Source organism: Lynx canadensis, chromosome C1, assembly GCF_007474595.2.
Source record: "Lynx canadensis isolate LIC74 chromosome C1, mLynCan4.pri.v2, whole genome shotgun sequence".
In the NCBI taxonomy this organism is placed as follows: Eukaryota; Metazoa; Chordata; class Mammalia; order Carnivora; family Felidae; genus Lynx; species Lynx canadensis.
The window spans coordinates 208,039,964-208,067,086 of record NC_044310.1 but is presented as its reverse complement, the minus strand read 5'-3'; positions in this window follow the sequence as shown (position 1 = coordinate 208,067,086).

The following is a 27,123-nucleotide window of genomic DNA, read 5'->3' as shown; positions in this document are numbered from 1 at the left end:
GCATTAGGTATTAGTAGTGTGTTAACGTTACGTTTACTGAATTTGGTGATTGCATTTGATTGTCTAAGAGACAGTTTTTCTTTGGAGATACTGAACTACCTAGTGCTAAAACGTTACGTAGTTTATGACTTAACATCCAGATGATTCAGTTGTTACAGCAATAATAAAATTTATACAAAGAAAGAAAGAGATAACAAATATGGAAAATCGCAAATCTAGGTCAAGAGTATAGAGAAATTCATTGTACCATTCTTGCAAATTTTTTTCCTGACTTTCTTTCGAAATAAAAAGTCAAATATTTGAAAACCAGTCTTGTTAAAACGTAAATATTTCTGGTTGCTTTTCTTCAACTCCTTCAATGGCTTTCCATTTCTATTTAAAGCAAATTAATTTCCTACAAGGTTCTGACTACCACTCCAGCCTCATCCAACAGAAAATCTTGGGATCACACTGGGTTTCTTTGATTTTCAAGAAAATGTTAAGGTCTTCCGTCCCTCACAGATGCTCTTTTCTATATTAGCAGAACCATATCCAGTTTTGACCAACAGAGTCCCTTTCCTATTTCCTTGGTACTTAGTGCTTCACCTATCTCCTTAGCACTACAGCGCTTCCAAAATTGACAATGAGTCTACTCAATCCTCTCTTTACTGGTGTATCATCAACCCCATTTGAAATCGTCTTTATGCTCAGAAAGATCAGGAGCCATGACCACATTGTTCTCTTCCTTATTCCTACCCCAGCGCCTTCCACAGAGCAGGACCATCTGAAAGAGAGGGTTTATTTAAATATCTGGTTGCCAACTGTTGGCACAGGAGTGGGCAAGGTGAGTATGTATGGACTCCCAGTCATTCCTTTCTATTCCATCTGTAAGAGCTCCGTAATTGCAACAGGGTTTCTCTTTCCAGCCATTCCTCTCTGGACCCTTGGGCTAATGGTCCCCAGAAGGTTATTCAGAGAGTTTCCTACTCTGCCTTCTAGGTCATCTTGAGAAATACAGTTCTAATGAGGTCAACCTTTAATGCTTGAATTCTCTACATGACAAAGTGATTTTGCAGCCTCTGACATTTGAAACTAACCCATCCTGGGATGGTTGATTCCATCCTTGAACAGCTTTAAGCATTAGAAAGTTCTTTTCTCTTGGTTCCCTTCCATTTGTCCTTACACGAACCACATTGCTTGGCCCATTCAGAATGAGTGAATCCTTCTTTTATGTGATAACATTTCCCATATTTGTGGGTTGTTCTTCCTTGGGAGGGTTCTTTTCTCTGAGCTTTTCCCCTTCAGTGTTTTCTCCTTTAGTCTAATGAAAAGCATATCTCTTTTCTTTTGGGGTAAATTAAGTGCATGTTTCTTCTATATTGGAATATTTTCTCAGATGTTTAAATGGGAAAAAATATTTTTTCTCTGTGGCCCTGCTTTAAATTAAAGTAAATATGAAAAGAATGTGATATTTGATCCTTCTCTTTTAAGTTAGTCAAATAAATATGCTTTCCACCAAAAAAGCTAAGACTATATTCCCTCTCTGAGCTATTTTATGAAGGTTTACTTCAGCTACATTCTCTCTCAAGTTAAATTTTCTCTTACTGTGATTTAGTGTATAGAAAGTAAATAATTGTCCACATCTACAAGAAAGACACTAATATTTTGACAACTTCCTTTACATCAGCATTGCATTAAAATGTCATTTCCTCCTTCCTATCATACCTATCATGTAGGTATGAGTGTTCCCTTTTTCAGATTAATAAATATAGGGATTAAATAATTTTTTCCTGGGCACACAGCTGATAAGTACCAGAGCTGTGACTTTTACCTTCATTTTATAACAAGTTGATTTGAATGAAATAAAAAGAGGAATTTGTAAAAATACATTGTAAATAAATTAGCCAGATGCCAGTACTAAAAATTGCAAAATAGGATGGATAACTTACAAACAACTAAAACAGATTACTAAGTGTAATATAGAAAAGAAGATCTAGAAATGATGTTTGATCACAAGTGAAATTTTGGCACATACTTTTCTAGTGATTGAGGGAGAATTGATGGTGGGTAGGATATGAGGAATGGAGGTAATATAATATTTTAGGTGGTAATAAAACATTAAAATGAAAGACAGCATCTAATTCTCTTGGCAAGTCAGATTCTTATTACAATAGTGTGTCTAATATTGGTCATCAGCCTCCAAAAGATTCTAGAACAACTGGAGAGAGTCCAAGGAATATAAACAAAAGTAGTGAAATTGACCAAAAAAAAATCTGGTATAATAAGGCACTAAAATTACTTGCTAAATGAATACACAAATTAATGAATAAAATTGGCTATTTAACTGGAACGAAAAATACTAAAGAGTGACCTGATTACAATCTTCAAGAATCGAATGGATTTGTTCTTTGCATCTGTGGGTATTTTAAGAGGTCCTAATAAAGGAACTTGTCATTAGATTAAGAATAAATTCTTTATCATCAGAGGAATGCAATAGTGAAATAGATTGTCATATAAGTGGGGGTATTCATAAAGGTTAAGAAAAGAATAGAGAATCAATTCTTATAAATGATTTGGGCTTTTGGAGTCAGAATGCATAGGTTTAGACTACAAGTCCTATTGTGACCCTCTCCACCTCTATAATTCTTTAATTCCTGGTAAAACACCTAAGCCTGACTTAGAATCACAAGGCTGGAAAGAATCTTAAAGGAGCATCTATCTACCCAGCAAGTTCTCAGTTCTTTCCATCTTAATGATTTTGTATGGATCTGTTTATTTTTTCTCTCCTGTTCTCTCTTTCTCTTTTTTAGAAGCGGACCAACATTATTATTATTATTATTCCTTAGTTACTAAAGCTAAAAAGGACTAAAATGAGAAGAAAGTAAAAAATGCCACAGAGTGTGAAAAAAAGTGTCCAAGCTTAGTCTAAAAGGGAGAAGGAACATAAACCCAAGAAGAGAGAAAGGCGAGCATACTATAAATTGTTCTCCCTTCTTTCCCTCTCATCACTTTTTGGAGCATATCTACCTGTCCTTGAAACCACCTCACTCAATGATATGGTAATTTAATACACTCACAGTCTTTAAAATACATCCCTCTGTCACTAAATATTTCTACAGAATTCCCATGGAATATATTTCAAGAATTACTGCCAGCAACAGAAATCACTGATGTTAATATTAATATCAATATCAGTTATATTAATATCAATGATATTAACAAATAGTTTCTGTGTTAGTCAAGGGCTTCCTAAAAGCAGAGGTCAAGATTGAATGCCGCGTGCAAGAAAATTTTAGGGACGACACCTCCTCAAGAAAATGGGAAGAAAATTAGGAGAGGTTGGGAAGGCCATCCGATTACAATGCATTTTGTATCCCAAATGAAGAAAAGCGAGAAAGGCAGCTGGCATGGAAGCCCTTAGAACTGCAGTGCAGTTTTAAGGAAACTTCAGCAAGGCTGTTGAGGAGTCCTTGAGCCAATGTCACCTGCGAGAGGGAACCATCTCCCCCCCCCATCTCCCAGGAGTGGTCCTGCCTTGGCACCCCCTGCCACGTTCAGTCACTGGCACTAACACAGCAAGGGACGGACAACCCCCCCCGTGGACCCAGATCTTTTTTCATTTCCTGAGGCTGAGGTCTGAGAGGCACAATCCCACGTCCACCAAGAACACAATGTCTCGTGCCCTGACTCCACGCCACTCACTGTGTGAAGTACTCTGCAAGCTCGTTGGATCTTCACGTGACTTGTTCAGAATCAACAGGGACTAAATAAATGGCAAAGAACGGATGCCAATCCACTTCTGACTCACCAGCCTATTCGCTTAAACCCCGCTCTCTACCTCCCCCTGGACTATTCTACCTCTCTTTATGCCATACCGCCCTGATTACGCTTTTAAAACATCCAAAGTGAATAAGCGAAACTATAATTTAGAGCTATTTCTGTTTGCTTGTCATTGTGATACAGAGGGAGAGAACAGTTCAGTCTAACCCTTCCAATGCTTCAAAAGTATACTTCGGCCATCTGTTCTCTCTGATGAACACCACAAATTCGCTTAATTGGTTTGCACAGAATTTGTGACCTTATGCCTATATTACCTGTAGTTCTGTATTCAGCACCCCTTTTTTTCTTGTCTTTTTTTTTTTTTTTTTTTTTTTTACTTTACGAAAAGACACAGTCTTTTATTGCCACCCACCTCTACATTCCCAGATCATCACACTCTCCCATCGTCCCTTCTGACACCACCAGTTTCTGCTGCCCAGCCAGGCCTCCAGCAAAGGGAGACACCAGTCGGGCCCAGTCTTGTATCTGGGCACAGAGTCTGAGGCCCCTCCTTCCTTAGCAACAGACACAGAAATCTGATTACGGGCCCCGAGGCCAGGGTGCAGGCTCCTCCAAGGTTAACACAGCCCAGAGAGGAGGAGAGAAAAGAGTTCAGGCTGCTAGGGTGTTTGTGGCGGGGTTTCTTCCCTCTTATCTGTATTAACATGTGACTCCGCTTCCGTTTTTCCTCTACAGTGAACTCGGTGTGTTCCCGGAAAAGTTCCAGGAGAGGAGCTGCTCAGTGGAAGGGAGAGTGGCCAGAGCAGAGGCACCGCAACCACAGCAGAAAAGCCCAGCAGAACGCCCATGCTCTCCCTTCTTCATTCTCTAGCTTCTCTTTCTTTCTTTTTCTACCAGGGAACTCCTCAGGGGCCAAAGTCTATGACCTTAGAGACGCAGCCCTGTGAGCAGAGCTTTTGGAACATTTAGAAAGTCCCGTTTTCTGTGTCATCCCCATTACGCTGTAAGCAAGCGTGAATTTCAAAGCCATTGGAATGAGGGGATCATCCTTAGAGAAACTGAGAGCTCTTTATTCATTTTGTAATACATCCAACTGGAATGAACAACATGAGTGATGTGGGTTGCTCATCTCAGAAGGTAGGTGTGAATTTTAAAGTGTATTTCTTTTTTTTTTAATTTTTTAAAAATATTTATTTATTTTTGAGAGCCAAAGAGTCAGAGTGTGAGTGGGGGAGGGGCAGAGAGAGAAGGAGACACAGAATTCGAAGCAGGCTCCAGGCTCCGAGCTGTCAGCACAGAGCCCGATGCGGGGCTCGAACCCACAAACCATGAGATCATGACCTGAGCCGAAACTGGACGCTTAACCGACTGAGCCACTCAGGTGACCCTCTTTTTTAAAAACCTGTATTTTCAACATGTAGGGAATTTGGGAGTGGGCAGGAAGGGGATGTTTCAATAATAGACTAATTGCCATGTCAGATCCCCTTGACCGAGCAACTGTGTTAACATTTTTATGCTTTGTCCTTTGAAATATGCTTTTTGCTGAATCAGGCTTTTGGACATCCTCAGGTTTTGCTGTGAAAATTTCAGGAATAGACACCTGTTGTCCCTCTCCCTTCCTTTCTGAGGCCTTTCGACCATATATTTCATCCAATAGTTCCCAGGTGAACATCAGAATATCCTAGAGAGCATCTTGAAAACGTAGAGACTTGATCTCACTCCCAAAGGTTCTGATCCAGAAGAGTTGGAGTGGGGTCCTGGAATCTGTATTTTTAACTGATAACTGAGTGATTCTCCTCTGGCTGGTCCTCGGGTGAGCATTTGAGAACGGCCTCCAAGAAGAACATGCAAGCATCATGTGGTCAGAAGTCACCCATCTGAAAGTAATAGTGATACCCCATCTAGATGTCAGAATCCACCCTCCTAGACACAGTGCTTGGCTCGGGGACAGGCATGTGACCTAAGCTGGGCTGATCAGTCTTTCCTGACAGTTTCACCAGACCTATTGAGAAAGAGGCACTCTCAACAAACATCTTTGCATTATGTGGAAATAAAGCTTTCCTTAGAATACAGCCAACATAGAAGGAAGCTAGACTCCCAGAAAGCAAAAGATAGACTCCCAATGACATCGGCTGGACTCCTGGATCCCATTTGGACTTCTCGGTTACTCGAGCCCAGAGATTCCCTGGTGGGTTTGAGCTAGATTGAATTATATTTATGCCCTTCCATACTGAGAGATGTTCATCCAAGGGGCAGACACAGAGGCAGCCGAGTCATCATACAAAGACGTAAGCCACTCTTGGGAAAAAAAAGAAAGCGAAACATTTTGCAAAAAGCAAGCCAACATTAAGAATTTTACAGAACATAATAGAAGCAGAACCTCTGAAAACAAATTAAGCTTGAGCTTGTTCATAGGCACAGACTAAGACTTATATACACAGGGCTGTAAGTACCCTGAGAGCAGAAAACATCTCAGCCATGGGACAAGAACATATGGAGCATACACGGGACCAGCAGATCTAGAAATTAATTCCAGAACAGAACAAAGAGACTTTTCTTGACCATACCTAAGAATTCTCTGTGGCATCTTGAAGGAGAAAGAGATATTGATTTTTGTAAGAACTGCAGTATGCAAAATGGTTTGTTAAAAATGTTAATGTTCTAAATGTTCTCTCTGGTAAATTGCAGGGAGTTTCATTTGGGGTGGGGGGGTGGGGGGGCTCATCCATTATCAACAAATCCACTTTAACTTCATAAAGTTTCCGTTTAAAATGCCCCTCTGGATATTCTAGTGTATGGCAACCTAGCGGATCTTGGCCTTGAAAATCAGTAGCACTTTTCAATATCTATTATATTTGAAATGCTGACTTGTTGTTGTTTCAGATTTATTTCTGGATGTCTTGAACATCCTTTCCCTCCTGAGTAGATACTTTCCTCTTGCTGTCCTTAAGAGTATTTTACCTTTGCCTTTTTCCAATATTATTTCAACTTCTCATCTTATTTTTAGTGATTTCAGTTGCTTTTATCACTTGCATGCCGTCTTGATCCTGTTTGGGAGTTTTATGACTATTACTTCTGTTCATTCCCTCTGAAATTTTCATCTGGAAACAGAAGATCTAAGCACCACATTTGCAAGCAAAGACTCCTACTAATTAAATTCTTTTCCCAAATATATCTCTGATTCTCTTCTGGAGTGTGATTTCATCAACTGTCTAATAATCAGTTACTTAAGCGTTTTCATTTTTTATTTTTAAAAATTATTTTTAGTAAGATACAATTGACACACACTAAATCCATCTTTTTAACGGACAACTTTGTGAGTTTGGGCACACAAATCAAGGCACATATACAGCACCACAATCAAGATATAGAACCATTCAATCAACCTCAAAAATTGCCCTGTGCAACTTTGTTAGCCCTTCTCCTGCCATCAGCTCTCGGTAACTGCTTCCATTTCTTTCTCTGTGTGGTTTTGGATTTTCCAGAGTATTATACAAATGGAATCATGTGATATGTAACCTTTGTTTCTAACTCTTTTACTCAGTATAATGAGACTCATCTATGTGGACAGTTCATGATCAGTCAGGAAAACAGAAAATTAGACGCATTGCGTAAAGATTAATTTTGGTAAATTTATTTCATTTCGCATACAATCCTCATGATTATTAAAAGCTTACTGCTCCCATATATCATTCCATTTCATCCTTACCACAATCCAATAATGACAGTATTATTATGCCCATTGTATAGATGATAAAACTGAGGATCAGAGAGTTTAAGGAATCTGTCTGGTATCATAGTGAGTAAATGAATACAGATCCAGGACTCGCCAAATTCAAAATCTATGTACTTTTTTTATGACACTACTGGTTCAATCTTACTGCAGTTTAGAATATCATCCAAAATAACTTTCTTAGTCTTTCTATGTGTATGGACTCACTTGTAAACTAAACGGTGCAGTAATTGTATAGAGCCTGTTGTTTCTACCATAATTGTAAAAACTGGCAGGTTACAAAAATATTTTTATTCTGTTGTACACCATTTTCTGTATATCAAATGGCCTGATTTCTTATGTTTCGGTCTAAAAACATTCTTGTCGTTATTGATAGATTTGCCATTTACAATATAAATCATAAATTGGCCAGCACTCTTTTACATATGTGTTTTGGACGTATTTTAATTATATCAGCATCAGCATGAGAATAACACACTGAGATATTGCATGCATATATCAAAATGGTCTATTGTCTCAGCATTTCAATAACACAATATATTGCTTTGAATTGTGAAGTACCATGTTTAAGTCATATAAAGAAAACTTGTAGGTACGTGTTCAATCCAGAAATTCTTTTATAAATGGTGTATAAAATAAATATGGATCATAACTTTCAACATGACCTTAAAGAAATGTAAAGAAATAGCCTTGAATTCGGAAGAAACAAAGCAGAAAACCTTTGTACTTTCACAGCAAAGGCCTTAGGAATTCACACAGATTTTCCTTCATATTCTCTACCCTATCTTATAATATGGAAATAGCTTTAAACAAACTATATCTGCAATCTCCATTGATAAGATAGCTTGGACTTTGAAGTTAGGCACCATGGGTTTAAATCTTAGCTCTGTCTTCATTTTGCATCTTTATTTGTTTATAATGTACTTTATCTTTTTATATCCTACCCCCTGCCTCAACTTCTTTTCTTTTTCCTCATTTTTATTGCTGAACAAGTAATAAACTCTAATTTTGTGGTTCACCATTTGGGGACAAAATGAAGAATAAAAAAATACACACATATACGCATATGTTGTCTGAACTTTCCTCTTCCTCATAAGCTTTTGGGTATGTGATCTAAGGTGAAGAGTTAAAAGCAAATCGCATCAAGTTCCAGTCCACTGGTACACCCTACACCTCTGGTTCCCGGGACCTCATGGTCTTCTCCAACAGCTCCGTGGATTCTCCAAGGCAGCATTACCCAATTCTCGGATGAATATATTCTGTGCAATCCCCTGATCCATCATTTAGTCCACATGACCTGTGTGCTCTGCTATTGTCCCTTCTACCCCATGGTTCTCTGCTACTCCAGAGTCGCTGTTATCTTCATGCCGCCTGACAGCTTTGAAGTTTTCTGCAAAGTAGGAAGTTGGATCTCATCTTCTGTGAATGTGATCTATGGGGATCTCAACGTTGAGTTAGTTGGTCCCATCGTTGTTATGACATTAATTTCCCCCATATATATTCAGGTCATTATGAATATGGAAATGGGATGGTTTGAGATATCATCGGTCTCCCTACGACCACAGCCACAATTTCCTTCCAACTGGAAGAACTTGTTGCTGAGCCTCATAGGTCCTGAGCTGGTACTTTACTGACTTAAAGCAAACTTTCAAGTAGGGAAACCTGCCATTCTGCATGTTAATATAGTTTTTGTATGTGCATCCCACCATCACTACCATAACCACTCAATTTAGCAGGCATATCTGCATATGTCTGAATTCTGATTAAGGACACACATTTAGAGTTTTTATTTGGCTTTGTATCTTTCTTCCAGTGACATCTCCACCCACTTGAATTAACAGATACAAACAAGTGTTTGTTGAATGTCTCGGGTAGAGGATTACTTTTGCTCACAAAGTAGATGTAGACGTATTTAAATCCCAGCCCCATCCCAGTTTAGATCTCTTCTACAAAAACATGGGCTGAGAATTGACAATGTACATAAAATGCTGGGCAATAGAGCTAACATTTAATGGGAATCCAATACATCCAATTTTCCTTTCTTTGTTTCTAGGAGGAAAAGGTGCTTCAACTTAGAAGGCACCTTTTCTGATTTTTACAGTTCCTTCAGTGATCCCTTATCATGATACTCAAAAATACTCAAAGGGTTGTTTACTGAGTGAACAACAAAAATGCTTGAGTAAGAGAGATAAATAGTATTTAAGAAAAGGACAAATAGAATTATACATACCTGAAAATCCCACCATTTAACTGCTGTGTGCCTTGTTTCCTAAGATGTGCAATGAAAACATCAAGATACATGGTACATTTCTAAGATTTCTTATTTCTCGCAAACTATTGGGTCAATTAGGTGTATACAGGTAAAAATTCAAAGGCAAAGTTGAAGCAATGACTTCCAAAGCCTGATCAAAACTTAAAAAAAATTAAAAATACATTTTTCAAATAAGGGCTGGTTATCATTAAAAAGATGGAATTGTCAATTTCATAAAACCTCCACCCAAATTCTGATGTCCCCAAGATGGTGACATAGATTGCTCCTGACTTTGCTCCCTTTCACAAGAAGAAAAACTAACAACTATTCAAGAACAAGACTGAAAAACCTCCAGAACATAAGGGTGAGGTTGACTCATCCCCTGCACCACATAGAACAAGACAGACTGCATGAAAAGGGTAAGATAAGTGGTTTCACATTGACCACATGCCTCCTCCTTCAGGCCAGCCCAGCACCATGAGAGGCATCAGGAAGAGGTCTCCCCTGAGCCTCTGGTGTCTCCAGTGGGAGAGGAGAGCCCAGGGGAGACCATTAGCACCAACCCTAGAACTGCGGCTCACTTTACAGGAGTCTCTGCTCTGATCTGATCTTGCACCACAGCAAATCTAAGGGACTCAACCATTGAGAATCTGATTGTAATGGAAAAGGGGGTAGGGGATTGCAACAAGGAGCACATGAATCTAGGTAAACCTAGTTTACACCCCCAGAGCCCAAGTACTAATTCCAACCAGCGATTATGCTAATCTGCACAATCAAGTTGTGGGTACAGTCTGACCAGAAAACATGGTGGAGTGTAGATTCACTGGATTTGGATTTTCAGAGGAGTTTTGCCAGCCTTAGAACCCAAAAGGAGCTCCCTGCCCAGGTCAGGAGCTGAATCACAGTTCTACTTACTATGGAATGATCACCCATCTGATCAGAAGGGCTGGCCCAGCAGCACTCCAGCCAAGAGTCAGGCAGTCATAGCCCATGCCCTCAGAGCAAAGCCAGTACCAGATGTGGACTATTTCTGTGCTATGCACATGCACGGAGATGAATTCATAGCTAAGGCTGAGGGTAATCCTTGACCGTTCCCAAAATGATACCTTGTTTGGGAAGTTAAGGGTAGCGGGAGCATCTCCTCTCTCTCCAGTCCAGGCAAAGGAGCTGAGATATAGCCCCTATCTGCTGTAGAGTGTCTTCTGTCCCCATCTGACCAGAGGGCTGGAGACAAACCCTAAAAGCTATTCAGCCGAGCAGCACCCAAATGAGCCAACACAGATGATAGTTTGCAGAGCAAAGCTAGTATTCCTGTTCAATCAGGGAATTTGGGGTATAGTTAGAGTTGTGTTTAAACAACAAACAAAGAGCTCATTCAACTGTCCTATTCAAACAGAAAGCACAGCCTATAGATTCCCATGTCTGAAGAGCAAACCTGGGGGCCCCAAATGACCAGAGAATTCAGTGTATACTCTAGCCTGATTCAGGTCCCCAGACAATAGGCTGTATAGACCTGGGGTCCTGTCCTGCTGCCTGCCAGGGCAAGGAAGCTAATTCATAGACCCATGTACTGTTGAGTAGAGTAGCTAATCCTGACCATACAGTCCCAACCATTCTCCTGACCCCAGAATCCAGGCCATCACAGAGCCCATCCTGCAACCTTACTTGGGTAGGAAAGCAAGCCAACAGTTCCATCCAACTCTTCTCAGACAGTGGCACACCACCCATCCTCATGCTCAGGTCTCAAACAATTGCTTTGCTCCAACAGACCATAATAGCAGGTCCGCTTTGCCCAAGGACATTACCAATCAACCCAAACCGAACTGACTGATGAAAAACTGTTTCTGCCAAAGCAAATCTGTCAAGTCTGAAAAAGGAACCCAATTATTCAAATGCACAGATACCAATGTAAAAAAAATCAAGGATCACAAAAAATTGGGTGACTATGACACTAGCAAAAGAAACTAACAAATATCCAATAACTGAGCCTAAAATATGGGGATCTATGAACTTTCAAACAAAGAATTCAGAATAACCCTTTTAAGGAAGCTTAGTGTACCATAACATAATGCACACAAGACAAATAAACAAAATTAGGAAAACAATGCATGAACAAAACAAAAAGTTGGCAGGGAAACAGCAGCCATCAAAAAACAAACAAATCCTAGAATTGAAAAGTACAATAACTGAACTAAAGAATTCAATGGAGGGTTTCAAAAGTAGACTCACTACGCACAAGAAACAATCAGCACCTAGAAGTTAGGACATTGGATGATCATCTCAATAGACACAGAAAAAGCATCGGACAAAATTTACCATCCATTCATAATAAAAACTCAACAAATTAGGCATAGAAAGAACATATATCAATATAATAAAGGCCATATATGACAAACCCTCAGCTAACATCATACCCAATGGCGAAAAGTTGAAAATTCTTCCTGTAAGATCAGAAACAAGACAAGGGTGCTCATTCTCACCACTCCAATTCAAAATAGTACTAGTCATCTTAGCTAGAGAAATCAAGCAAGAAACATAATTTTTAAAGGTATCAGAATTGGAAAGGAAGAAGTAAAAGTATCTCCATTTGCAGTTGGCATGATTTTATATATAGACAATCTTAAAAACCCAACCAAAAAAATGTTAGATCTAACCTATGAATTCAGTAAAGTTGTAGAATACAAAATTAACATACAAAATCAGTAGTGTTTCTATACACTAACAACGAATTTTCTGGGAAAAAATACAGAAATAGATCTCATTTACAGTAATATTAAAAACAATAAAATATTTAGGAATAACTTCAGCTGAGGAAGTGAAAGATCTCTACTCTGAAAACTATAAGATATTGATGAAAGAAACTGAAGACACAAGTAAATGGAAAGGTACCCCATGTCTATGCATTGGAAGATTTAATATTGTTAAAATGTCAACACTACCGGGGCGCCTGGGTGGCTCAGTCGGTTAAGCCTCCGACTTCGGCTCAGGTCACGATCTTGCGGTCTGGGAGTTCGAGCCCCGCGTCGGGCTCTGGGCTGATGGCTCAGAGCCTGGAGCCTGTTTCAGATTCTGTGTCTCCCTCTCTCTCTGCCCCTCCCCCGTTCATGCTCTGTCTCTCTCTGTCTCAAAAATAAATAAACGTTAAAAAAAAATTAAAAAAAAAATTAAATGTCAACACTACCAAAAGCCACCTATAGATTCAGTGCAATACCTATCAAGACTTCAATGGCATTTTTTACAGAAGTAGATAAAACATTTCTAAAATTTATATGGAACCACAAAAGAAGCCAAATAGCCAGAGAAATCCTGAGAAATAAGAACAAAGCAAGAGGCATCACAGTTCCCGATTTCAAGCTATTCTATAAAACTATAGTCCTCTAAAGAGTATGGTACCGGCATAAAAACAAATAGACCAACAGAACAAACTCAAAAGCCCAGAAATAAATACATGCATATACAGTCAACTGAAAGTCGACAAGGGAGCCAAGAATTCTCAATGGAGGGGCGTCTGGGTGGCTCAGTCGGTTAAGCATCTGACTGCGGCCTAGGTCATGATTTCACAGCTCATGAGTTTGAGCCCCACATCGGGCTCTGGGCTGACAGCTCAGAGCCTGGAGCCTGGTTCAGATTCTGTGTCTCCCTCTCTCTCTACTCCTCCCCTGCTCGTTCTCTCTCTCTCTCTCTCTCTCTCTGTCTGAAAAATAAATAAACATTAAAAATTTAAAAAAAACACTCAATGGAGAAAACACAGTCTATTCAATAAATGCTGATAGGATCACTGAATATTTACACGTAAAAAAATGAAACTGGACCCCTATCCTACACCACTCACAAAAATCAACTAGAAATGGATTCAAGACTTAAATATAATACTTTAAACCATGAAACTCCCAGAAGAAACTTTCTAAAACTGTAGGGCAAAGTCCCTTGACATGGGTCTTAATAATGAATTTTTAGACAGGATGTGTGAAGCACACACAACAAAATAAAAACTAAACAGTGAGGCTACATCAAACAAAAGCAAAAGAAATAATTAAAAAAGCCGAAAGCCAACAAGAGGGAAAAAGTATTTGCAAACCATATATCTGATAAGGGATTAATATCCAAAATATATAAAGAACTCAAGCAACTCAAGAACAAAATAATAATAAATAATAATAATAATAATAATAAAATAGAACTGTTAAATTAAATTAAATTAAATTAAATTAAATTAAAAATAGGCAAGGGACCTGGATATACATTTCTCTAAAAAATAGATATATGAAAGGCTAAGAAGTACGTGAAAAGGTGCTCAACATCACTAGTCATCCCAGAAATGCAAATTAAAACCACAATGGGATGCCATCCATGCTTGTTAGAATGACCAGCATCAAAAAGATAAGAGAAGACAAATGCTGGCACAGATGTAGAGAAAAAGGAACCCTTGTGTACATTTGGTAGCAATATCAACTGGTACAGCCACTATGGAAAACAATACGGAGGAGCCTGAAAACATTAAAACTAGAGCCACCATACCGTCCAGCAATTCCACTTTTGAGAATATACCCCAAAGAAATGAAAACACTAAATGGGAAAGATACTCGCATACCTACCTCCATAGCAGCGTTATTTACAATAACCAACATACGAAAACAACCTAAGTGTCCATCAAGAGGTAAGTGGATAAAGGACTCTGATAATATAGAGACAATGGAAGATGATTCGGCCATAAGGAAACAAGGAATTACTCCCGTTTGCAACAACCTGGGTGGACCTTGATGGCATTATGCCAAGTGAAATAAATCAGAGAAAGACAAATACTGTATGACCTCACATATAGGTGGAATCTAATAATAATTATTATTATTGTAATATAAAATAAAAGCTACTAGAAAAAGAGAGAAGATTTGTGGTTACCAAGGGTGGAAGGTGGGAGAAGGGAGAGTCAGAGGAAAGCGCCCCAAAGGTACGAACTTCCAGTTATAAGTACAAGGGTTGTAATGTACAACACGATGACTCTAGCTTTCACTGCCATGAGATCCGGGAAGATTGTGACAAGAGGTTAATCCTAAGAGTTCTCATTACGAGGAGAATTTTTCTCATTTTTATTTTTTCTTTTTTGTCTTTTTATTCTATCTATACAAGAAGGTGGACATTAGCGGAAACTGTTGTGGCTCATTTCATGATTTGTATAAATTAAACCATCGTGCTGTATTCCTTAAAAACAACAGTGTGGTATGGAATACCAAAGCCTAGAAGAGCACAGAGAAAAAAACTCCACTGCATTACATGTGAAGTGTTTATTTCTATTCATTAAAATAGTCTCCCCCACAAACCTCTACACAATACGTTCAGATAAAAAAAAAAACAACAACAATAAGTTCTATTTGACTTTTAAAAATGAATTTTATTCTTCCTTTGCCAAACCAAACATCATATTTGCTTTGGGATAACATTATTTCATTTTAAATTATTCAGACAGGCAAGATGTATCTTTGGCATATTTTCATTATAAGTGTCCAAATAACTTTGCCTTATAGGAAATGTCATTTTCAAATTAACAATTATAAAAGATGAAGGGATTTAATATTTCCATCTCAAAATTGGTTTAAGTATGCTGTTTTTTTATGAAGACTTTGGTATTATTATATCAAGTTTCTTATGTGATCATGGTCTCTTCATATAGGTTAATCACATTCCCAAGATCACAGTAAATTTCATCAATCTCCCCGAGAAGGAGAAAAGTAATAAATATTATGACAACAAGAACATGTCTTAATATTCTCAGTAAGCAGTCTCAGGCTGACATTGGGTGACTTTTGGTCTCTGGTCTTCTCATCGGCCTGCAGTAGTATTTGCCATTGATCTGATTTATTCTGTCATTACAAGTTCAGATAAATCTACAGTTTATAGTCCTAATTGCATTACTCAGTTTAAAATTATAAGAAGCGCTATAAAGAGAAGCCAAGTTATCGTTTTTAGAAAACATCTATGTGTTTATGGATAACGATTGGAGGTGTGAGGTGCTTCACCTCTACATAAATATTGTCTGTTTTTCAAATAGAGTCAAATGTCTTTGGAGGCATATTTCACATCGATTTCTCCTTTCCTGCAATCCTTCAGGATGTTGTGACAGTATTTTAGTCTTTTTAAAAGCTGTCTAGAAATTCACACAATTAGAATATTCCACTTTAAATTCTATTATTAATTGACCCAAAATAGCATGACTCCTGGTGCCAACAGTTATGAAAAGGTAGCAGTGAGATGGTAATAAGGCTTTTTGAACAAGTAATTCCTGATGCTGGCTAACTAGGAAACATAAACTTCTTTTACTGCAAATCTTGACTAGCCTCTCTCCACAAACCTGTACCTTGGAATAAATGATATTTCAGATGCCAAAGACATTACCTAGATAGTGGCCCTATCCATCATTCAAGACTTTGAGTTACGAGAGTCTAGATTTTTCTTCGTTTTCTTTTCCGGGTGGCCTCTTCTAGAAAAGACACCCTATAGCTCAGTGATGTATATATTTGCCCTGAAAGGGGGGACTTAAACCTCACTTGTTTCTGCACAGAAAGCAGAGTGATGTTTGTCTTGTTATAGTCTCTTTAGTGTCCAATATCCAATATTCATAATTTTGTTTTATTTTGCTTTTATTTTCTGGGTTTTGTTATTGTTGTTGTTGCTGTTGTTATTGCACAAAGAAACTTACTTGCAGCAAATAAGGAGATAACGGGAAATGGCTTCCAAACCCTGATTCACCAAGAGAGCTTGAGTGGATTTCTTTTATTTAGGATTAGGATGAATGTTAAATAGAGAAGCCTTGTCATTATATGTAGAGGCAGGTATAAGGTCTTGCATGAGCCTTAAGGAAATATACCTATACAAACATTGTATGTTACATAAATTAGGCTGAAGATTCTCCCTGGATGGAGATTTTAGTATTATAATGAAGTAAAGGTGATTGTAGGTCATTCTGGAGGTCACTCCCTGGTGCATCTGCACAGGGAGGCACAGTCAGGTTTAATTCAAACACTCTGGGTGGTCTGGGTCAGGGGAGATTTTGTCAGGGCAGTCACCATCACCTGGGGAGTGGTTTCATGTTTCATTTGTCTGAGTTAAGGGGAAAGCCAGACAGATGAGGTGCAAGTCCATAGGTCATGTCAGTTTTTGGATTTACTTAATTAAGTGGCTTTGACTCCACTCCCCTGTGATTCTTGGAGAGGCAGGAGGAAGTATAAGAAGCAGATAAGTGAATTAGATTAAAGGCTACATGTCGCTAAGTTGAAGAAGGGAACATATTTTCAAATGCAAAAATGGCAGTGAAAACAAACAGGTCAACGGAGCAGTCATACGAAAATTATCTTCACAGAAATAAATTATCTTTTAACTAAAAATGATAACTACTGTGAACTTTTAAAATGAGTTCTATATCCCAAAAACAGATTACTTTCCTCAAATTAAGAATTGAAAGTTATTCTCCTTAAAGATAATTTTGAGCTATTTTAGAAGAATAATTGACAAAGTATCAAAAATTCTCTAATTTTTCATTTCTTTTTCTAGAAAAATATCTGAGAAAACAATTTTTCTACTAGGGATCACTTTTATCTAAGCCATTAAAAGTTGTATCTTCCAAGATAATTTAGTGGTGTTCACGTAGAAATTAAACAATATTTGCAATATTTATTTTCTTTAAAAATATTTCAGTGTATTTTAAATATGACAACCTTTGACTAAGAACTAATTTCAGGAGCTGGGGTAGCTGGGACTTTTGAGCTGTAAGTTCTTCATTTTTCATTGTTATTTCTTATCCCTTACTCTGTGAGTAAATAAGGAATAGCTATAAGACAAGAAAACGTATTTGTGTAAGACCTTTACATGAGGCCAATCACTGGGGAGTAGAAGGGATGGAAAACAAGACCTTTTGTTTAGATTTTGTTCAACATGCATTCATTCATTCATTCCCCTATTTTGTATTGAAACGTCTGCCCACCAGGCAATCTGTTAGATGCTAAAGATTTAAGAGTGAATGACAAGGGCTCCTGGGTGGCTTAGTCCCTTAAGCCTCAAACTCCTGATTTCTGCTCAGGTCATGACCTCATGGTTCACTAGATGGAGTGCTGCAGAGGAACTTGCTTGGGATTCTGTCTCTCCCTCTCTCTCTGCCCCTCTCCCGCTCATGCTCTCTCTCTCAAAATAAACAAACATTTTAAAAAAGAGCGAATAACAGATTGAGTCTTGCCGCATACACTTATGCTTACAATTCATCAAAATACATCATGACTAATGATGTAAATACTATGTTGAAAATGATGCTGAAACAAGCAGAAAGAGCCATATATACTTTTAAGGAAAGACTTCATGGTGAAGAAAGACATTGGGCTGTGTATTTTTAAAGTGCATTCTGTAGGCTTTGTAAATCATAAAAATAAGCAAAGCTTAGTACAAAATTGGAAAACATAAAAATATAAGAAGGAACAGGAAAATATAATCTTCAGCAGTTTGATATATTTAACCCTATGTTTTCAATGCAAGAAAGTTATATTTTATTTTTTATGTTGTATGTAAAATATTTTAAAATAAAACTATGCCATAAGTAAGTTTTTATCTTGTATGGCTTTATAAGCATCATTTTTTTTCCAGACCTTTTTTTTATATCATGAAGCAATTCATATATGTCGTTACAAAGTGTCAAAAAGCATCGTGGAAAATGAAAATCATGTGAAATCTTTCTAATGCTACAGTAATCTATTCTTTCTTATTTTTTTTCTACATTTCATATGATGTGTTGTAGCATAGGTTATATAAAATCTCCCTCCATTGATTTCCAGAAATTTGGCTCTTTTAAATAATTCAGAGTAGAACGTTTTTGTTCAAAGATATTTCTCACCATTTGGGATAATTTCTTGGGAATATATTCTAAAATTTAGAATTACTGAGCCACAGGGGGGGAAGGCCTGTGCAGTCCAAATAGACCTGTGGGTAGTTCAAGGAGGAGAGGAAAGCACGCGTCCCAGGGAGGGGAGAGAACAAGCCTAAGTTAGGGAGGTGCTGGTCTGTAGCCCTCAGAGAATCCAAAGTACAGCCCCATTTTTGATTGACGCTCTCAGAATGATCCCTCCTCCAGAACCAAATGGGTTTCATTCTGTACAAGAGTACGAAAAGACATTACAAGTGCTGAGAACTGTTGCATCGTCTGCAGACAATAGCACCGTAATTACTGATAGTCGCCTGGGCTGCTGAAAATGACCTATAAGCACAGCTGCAGTAATAAGGATACATAAAAATGTTCTGCTGATTATTAGGAAGGCAAGAATTTTCGCTATAGTCTCAAATTATGATGACTAGTCAGGTGGCCTAATTAAGGTCACAGAAAATGATGGTCTCGCCAACTCTCAAATTCTGTGTGGTGATAGTGTCATTTCTGACACTATCTGTGGTTGATAGTGTCAAATTCTGTCTGGTGATAGTGGTATAGTGTCATTCTTCCACTGTAGTTCTGTTGGACACTCGGCCAGTATAATTACTTTCACCTCAAATTCCTTTCTGAAATGAGGTTGAGGATAGATAGATGATAGATGATAGATAGATAGATAGATAGATGATAGAGAGATAGAGAGATAGATAGATGATAGATAGATGATAGATAGATAGATAGATAGAGATAATAAAGAGATTAGATAGGTGATCGATAGATGATAGATAGATAGATAGATAGACAGAGATGATAGATAACATTTTATCAGCAGAGGGGGATTTTAAAGTATTTCTTATAGTATGTACTTCTTCTAAAGAAAGGAGAAATTATTAGTTAGAACAATGTATTCCGAGCAGCAGTATAAAAATTCTAAAATCATACTGTTTTTATTTCCCTGCCACTTATATGTGAACTGGAAGCTTCCGAGAAGCCCGTAGCTGTGATGAAGGATCCATTCATTGTTTTTTATGAAGTTCACACTTTATTTGCTAAATGGTAAACTGGGGAATAGTGACTACACTGAAGCAAATAGTGCTCATCTTACCCTGTAGACCATTCTTCCCCATTACCCTAGCACAGATTTGTATTAAGGAGTTTAATGAACAGAAGCTTCTATATATAGCATACAGTTGCCAGGGAATACAGACTGCGTATGGACGCTGAGAGCTACCAGGCAGCCTCAATCCTTAGATGCCCTCAAAGGAATCCTGTTGTTCAAGCTTCTCAGTTTCCAAGATTTCCTGCCACTTCAGTGAATAGACCAATTAAGACTTCCTCTGAAACCTATTCTCTTAGAGTTTCTGATAAGATCATTTCTGTAGAAATAGGGTGACCATTTACCCTAACTAATTGTTGTCCTGGAATAATTATTAATAGTGCCCAGCTTCACTAAAAAAATTGGATGATAAATTACATGCTCATCCTGCATATAAATGATCCTCACGAATAAGGAAGAAACACTGTAAGATAATGGACTGAAGAATGTGAGGGCCGCCCCATCCGCTTTATACATAGAGAAATGCTCAGTAAAATGTATTTAAAGAATTAAAATGCGTAGACGAGAAACCAAGAAAGTAAAATTTAAAGAATTAAAATGCGTAGACGAGAAACCAAGAAAGGAAAATATCCAGGTGCCGAAAAGTGGAAAAAGAACTCATAGTCTTGAAGGTAAAGAAGAATTGAAACTTCATGGCTGGCTGCCAAGGTCCTAGAAGCAGATATAAATCTAAGAATTGGGGGGTTGATGCCTGCAATAAATGGGGTTTGGTATCTGAGATCCAGGATGAAGCTTCTTTCATTGAAACGAAACCTGGGAAAATATTGACTTGCCCACAAACGGTAACTGGAAAATTTCTAATTGGCACACAGGCTGTGCGTGGAAACTACGTGTGACACAGCATTTTTAGGATGCATGTGTGTGGGAAGTACATTTACAATGCTCATGTGGAACAGAAAATCAAAGACATCAACGTGAAACCTTGTATCTAATGCCTTTAGGCATCCAGACAGAAGGAACTGCGAAACTGCCCTATCAGTGGATCCCCACAGCTCAAAGGACATTTCATTTTCAGAGGATAGTTTTCATGTAAACTGAGGTCATGGGCAAATGTCACAAAATTTTTCACCAGTCTAACACCAACAAAGATTGGAGACCCAACAAAGAAGATAATTGAACTGAGAAATTCAAGGATATGTAAAGTGCTTGGAAAGTACAGTCATGCCAAGTAAGAGGACACAGAAACACTCAGATTGTTACAAAAGAAAGAAGCCTAACTCCTAGAAATTAAAAACAAAAATTGTGGGAATTACTAAAAAGTCAGCAAAGAAGAGAAAAAGCGAATTAGATATGGCTGAAGAGATACTGAATTGATGAGGACAGACAGGAAAACCTGGAAAAACTTCTTTCCAGGGGAATATGGAAAGTTATAGAAAAAGCAACACGGGCTTCAAAGTGAAATAGATTGGAATTTGACCTTGACTTCACCTATGACTTTCAGAAAGTCTCTTAATTTATATTTCAGTTTCCTCTTTTGCGGATTTAGAGTAATCATGTATATATTATAGTGTAGGTTGAATTAAATATGTGTAGGGGCACCTGGGTGGCTCAGTTGGTTAAGCGTCTGACTTCGGCTCAGGTCATGATCTCACAATTCAGGAGTTCAAGCCCCGCATGGGGTTCTGTGCTGATAGCTCAGAGCCTGGAGCCTGCTTCCAACTCTGTGTCTCCCTCTCTCTCTGCCCCTTCCCCGCTCATGCTCTGTCTCTCTCTGTCTCTCAAAAATGAATAAATGTTAAAAAATTTTTTAATTAAATATGTGTAAATTATACAATGCATTGTTGAGTACCTATTAGCTACTGAAAAAGTTTTTTGGTTTTTTTGTTTGCTTGTTTATTTTCTCCCTTCTCTTTTTAACAACTACTTGCTGGACTCTTCAGAATACTGGTAAATAAAGCATTTACAATATAATGCATATTTACTATGCACACTGTACTTTACATTCATTTACTCAATAATTAAACTCCACAGCTTTGTATGATACATAAATTCAGTTTACAGAACAAAATAGTGAGACAAAACAATCTAAATGCCTGGGTCACAATAGACAAAGACACAGATATTTGACCCAACACTACTACATATCAAACCTCGTTTTATCAACTCCTGGCTCTGTTACATTTGTCCTTTGGGAACTAAGGAAGGCTATAAATCAATGAATCAGTTTCCCTTGATATAGATTACCGAGTATCATAAAATTTCAGAGATTCTAAAACAGGCTAGGGCTTAGGACCAGATTTCATAAATTCACGAGCTTCCCATGTTCCATCAGTAACTATCCTCACCCTGCTTTTAGGGACATCCAGGCTGAGATACCAAATGTGAAGGGAAATGTGTTTTAAATTAAAGATGCAATTCTTTTTTTTTTTTTTTTTTTTTTGGTCAATGAATAAAGGAATGGGGTGGGCAATTTGTTGATTGTATCTGTTTTTTAGTTCTTTTTATAACTGTGATAAGGAAGCATTTTATATTTTATGTTCTAAAAGGGCAGCATTTTACACAATAAAGTGAAATAGCACTTCATCACATCAGCTATTTTAAAGGAAAAACAACGCTTTGTTTCTTTGATTTAAAAAAAAAAAAATGACTCCCTAAGGACAATACTTTTTATGTTGCCATTTCTAGGAAAGAAAAAATGAAGGCATTTTAACTCTTTTTTTTTTTGAAAATTCAAGAGAAAAATGAGGAAGTTAATAGAGTATGATCTATATGAAAGCCCAGTCTATGTCCTTTCCATCCCCAAACCCCTAACAGTGTGTGGTACATGATTGACACTCAATAACCTTTTATTAAATAATGTCAAAATAAGACTTTGTTCAATTGATTTAGAGGTTCTTGAAGTTAAGTTCTCCTAAAATGTTTAAAATAGATATCTGATATTTCTCTTCTAGTTTTAGTACTACCTCATAGTAATATCGGAATATATGTTCTGTCTATATTTTAAATAGTTCTTATATGTAACATATTGAATTCATTTTGCCAGATAATAGCAGCATGAGTGAGTTTGGGGATCATTTGCAAACCTCATCGTAATTGCAATAGTGCTAATATTTATGTATCTGCTATTCATCACCTTCAAAGAAAGTACTAGACTGAGAACTTCAGATATATGAAAAACCAATTGTGAGACCTTTTATTAATAGTTGATCAAAATTATTTCTCCTACCATGAATATGCTCAAGATATGTTTCTATTTTGGAAACATTACCTACAAACTGGTAAATGTAATCATTTGGTATAGCCTTTATATTTCTGACTCTGCATGTTAATTTCTGTGGATTCATTTGCTTCTTTAATGAATAAATACCTAACAAGTTGTTGACTATATGTGAGTCACTGAAATACACTGACAGATAGAAACCTGGTCCCTATCCCTAGAAGATGATTGTGGAACAAATAAGGCAATAAGTCTCTAAAATAGAATATGCTCTATACTGTCCTAGGGGTTAGCACAGGATGCTCTCCAAGTGCTGAAAGCACTCATGAAGATATCCTGAGAGAAATGACATTTAAATCTAGAAGCAGACCCCAGAGGTAAACAACGGGAGTAAGCAGCTTGTATAAAGAAAAGGAAGAACAAACAAGACACCCACAAGTGGGAGTTCAACCATGGCTGGAGCAGAGCTTTGATAGAAGCTCAAGAGGGCAGTGCTGACCATGTCAAGAAGATCCTTTTCATGACACTATAAAGAGTTTCAGAGCAACTGGGAAACATTAAACCCATTAGGTAGATATGTTGGTCAGTTTTATGCGTCAATTTGGCTATAGTCCCTAGTTTTTCAATCAAACCCTAAGTCAAGTGTTGCTGGGAAGGTATTTTATAGATGTGGCTGAAACCAATAATCCATTTATTTTAAGTAAGGAAGTTTATCCCAGATCGTCCAGGTGGGCCAACTTCAACCAGTTGAAAGGTCTTAGAAGAAGAATAGGGTCTTCTCCAAATAAGTAGGAATTCCATGTGTGTACGGAAGCATCAGCTCATGCCTCACTAAATGTGGGTTTAGCGTAAAGACAGAAGGAAGCAAAAAAAAAAGAGCAAGAAGCAAGTCAGTCACAGACAACACCATGGAGAATTTGGATGTCTTTCATTATGTAGCATAATGGTGGCACTTTAATTTTTATTAACACCTCCCCCCCCCCCACCAAATAGCGGGCATCCCCACTGCCCAGTCTAATGCTCCGCCATAAAAATGACCTGTCACTGGCTTTGCTTCTGATGTTAATGACTTCTCCTATTAAGCTCTTCAAGACAGCATCACCAGTCAAGGTGATGGTCTTTTAGGGAAGCTAAAAGGTTTTTTTGTCAGTTCCCTTCCTCCAGCCCCTCTTATGCAGTAGCCAAGAGAAGTAAGAAGTTGAATGGCCATATATGAGGACAGAGACAGGGTTTTCTGGACTTTCTATGACTGAAACTTTTAAAGAAGTAAAAGATTACCTTAATTTGGTGTCGCCCACCGTCTTTCTTGATCCATGAGGCTGACAATGTAGCATGGCCACTTTCTCTTTCAATTTTTCTTTTTCTAGCTCTTTTCCCCCGCTCTGAATGAGTGGTAAGAGGCTCAGAATTGCTTCTAATTCAGGAATGTTTTCTTCATGTCCCTTTTGAATGGCTGTTCCTCTCCCATGTGGCCATACTTGGAACTATTGGCTTAGCTGTGAAGGTCTGGATTCCTGGGTCAGCTGTGGTATGGACATTGAAACAAACATGCACTTTCTCTATAAATACATAACACTATTGAACAATTACTACGTACAAGGCATTAGGAATCCAGGCTAAATGTTTTACTTGAGTCTTCTCCTTTAATCTTCATTGAAACCCTATGAAATAGAGATTCTAATTATTCTCGTGGCAGGGGAAGGACGATGCTTACTCTGAGGCTATTTGAGCTTGCTTAGAAGCAGGGAAATGAAAACCTTCATGCGGTCCATTCTAGCTCCTTTCAGACATTTAGAAAAAAAAATCTCTGGTTAATAAGGAGGAGTGATTTTACCTTTATTTTCTTGAACATGTTTTAGAACTTCACAAGGAGAAATAAATGTTCAGGATCTCCAGTTGAGTCGCTCTACAAAGCCTGTAAAAATACCTTTGCAGTGGCACCAGCTCATTGGTTTTTCAGTTTACTATTTCTAGCAAGAGACAACTTCATACTGAAAGGAACAGAAGAGAAGCTGGGGTTTGAGACGGAGATACAAAGCTCCTGCCTACCAGTTAGCTATCGGCCTTTCTGTTTCCCTGATTCTGACTCTTCATGTAATGAGGATATTTTCCGAAGGAACGAGGGACAGCTTTTCAACTCGGCATCTGATATCTATTTTAGCCACAGGTCTTTGAACATGCTGAGTTTATATGAGCATGCCCTCTGTCTTTCTGAATGTACTAACAAGTGCTCTGCATGGAGTGTGGATAATTAATTCACTTTTAAGATTGGACTGACCATCATCATCACCAAGGAGTTAGAACAGATTCTAAACCACAATGACGGAGTTGGCTTCTTGTGTATATTATAGAAAAATTCATCATTTTGGATAGCAAAAATATTTAAAACTGAATGCTGACGGCTTGGCTTTACTTACTAGCGTGCCACATCTTTCTGCTTAAGTTGTCTCCTTAAAGTATCTTCTGCAATTCCACTGGAGCAGCGGGTTGTTTCCATAGGCTTTCAGAGGGCCATGAACTCCTTTCCGGGAGATGTGTGTGCTTGGGATTCTACCAGTCATGGAGAAACTAAGAAGATAAAGAGAGGAAGATGTTACTACCCAAGTGGTGCTCTCAAGCTGGGTCCTCTAGGCTTGGGAGAACTGATTGTCAAATCATCAGGAACTTTGCAAACTAGTTGTTAAATTAAACTGTAACAGGGGCCCCTGGGGGTCTCAGTCGGTTAAGCGGTTAAGCGTCCAACATCCACTCTGGTCATGATCTCGCAGTTCATGAGTTCAAGCCTCGCATTGGGGTCTGTGATGACAACTCAGAGCCTGGAGCCTGCTTCGGATTGTCTCTCTCTCTCTCTCTCTCTCTCTCTCTCAAAAATAAAGATTAAAAAATTAATAATAAAATTAAATAAACCGTAACAAATCAAATCTTAACAAAACAAATTACATCATGTATTTTAAAATTAAACAAGATATTAAAAACAAAGGTAATAAATACCCCAAAGCCATCATTTACAAATTCTTTCACCACATTTACTCATATCTACACTCTTGATGTTTATTTATATTCCTGTGTCTACAAGGTGGAAATGTACTACATAATGGTGTGCATCTTTCCCAATCAGGCCAGGTGCAACTGGCGGTTCTCAACTTTTCATGTGCATCAAAAGTACCTGAAGGGATTTAGTTCTTTGCACATGGATCACTGGGCATCTGAACAAGAGTTTCTGATTGACGCGATCGGAAAGAGGACTCGAAACTTTGTGCTTTTAACAGGTTCCCTGGTGTCGCTAATGTAGCTCCTGGGATGGTCTTTTGAGAACTCTCAGTCTAAAGCCCAGGAGATAATCCTCATTGTCTCAAGTTAAAGATGAGGAAAGAGATTTAGGGAGATCAATCATCACAGTGCCAGGTGCACTAATTATTTAAGTCTTAAACATCAATCTTCGTACCATACAACTAATCATCCAGACGATAGTAAAACGTCAGTGTAACATTTTGATGACACAGAGACACAATTCATATGCTTATGTGTAAATAATTAAAGTTCCCAGCCGCTTAATTTGTCACCTATTGTGTCATCCCTCTATGTTAGAGGTTTTAAGCATCTGTAAGAGCTCTGAAATTCTGCTATTTGTCTCCTGTACAAATGAGGAAACTGAGGCACATAGATATTCATAACGGCTCAACACATGCGTTATATGATTACTATCCCACGATGAAAAGTTATTTTCACATGGGCCTGCCACAAAGTCTAATTCATTTTTATTGTATTTATACTTTAAGCCCAAATACAGAATAAAATACATGATCAAAAACTCAGAAGGACTTTCATTTGGGGGGGGGGGCAGCTACTGCCAGCCTTCGTGGGTGCCACTGGCCTTCTGTCTTCTTTCAGGGAGTCACCGTGTTATTTCTCGGCCTTTTTTTTTTTTTTTTTTTACATGCCTGTGAATTCTTTTCTTACAATCATGGACTGACAGTTCAGTGATTTTCTAGCAGTGCTCAACAATGAAGCCTGGGTACAATCAAGCATTATTTAAATTCCTAGGGGAAAAAACATGTGGCATAAAATTCAAGTTTTCTTTTCCCACTCAGGCTAATAATATCTCAACCTTCAATCAGATCCCAGACATCGAAGACCAAGAGGGTGTGGAGATGATTTTCTTTTTAAAGAGATCGGCCTAAAAAGGACAAGCTATAAAGAAAGAAAG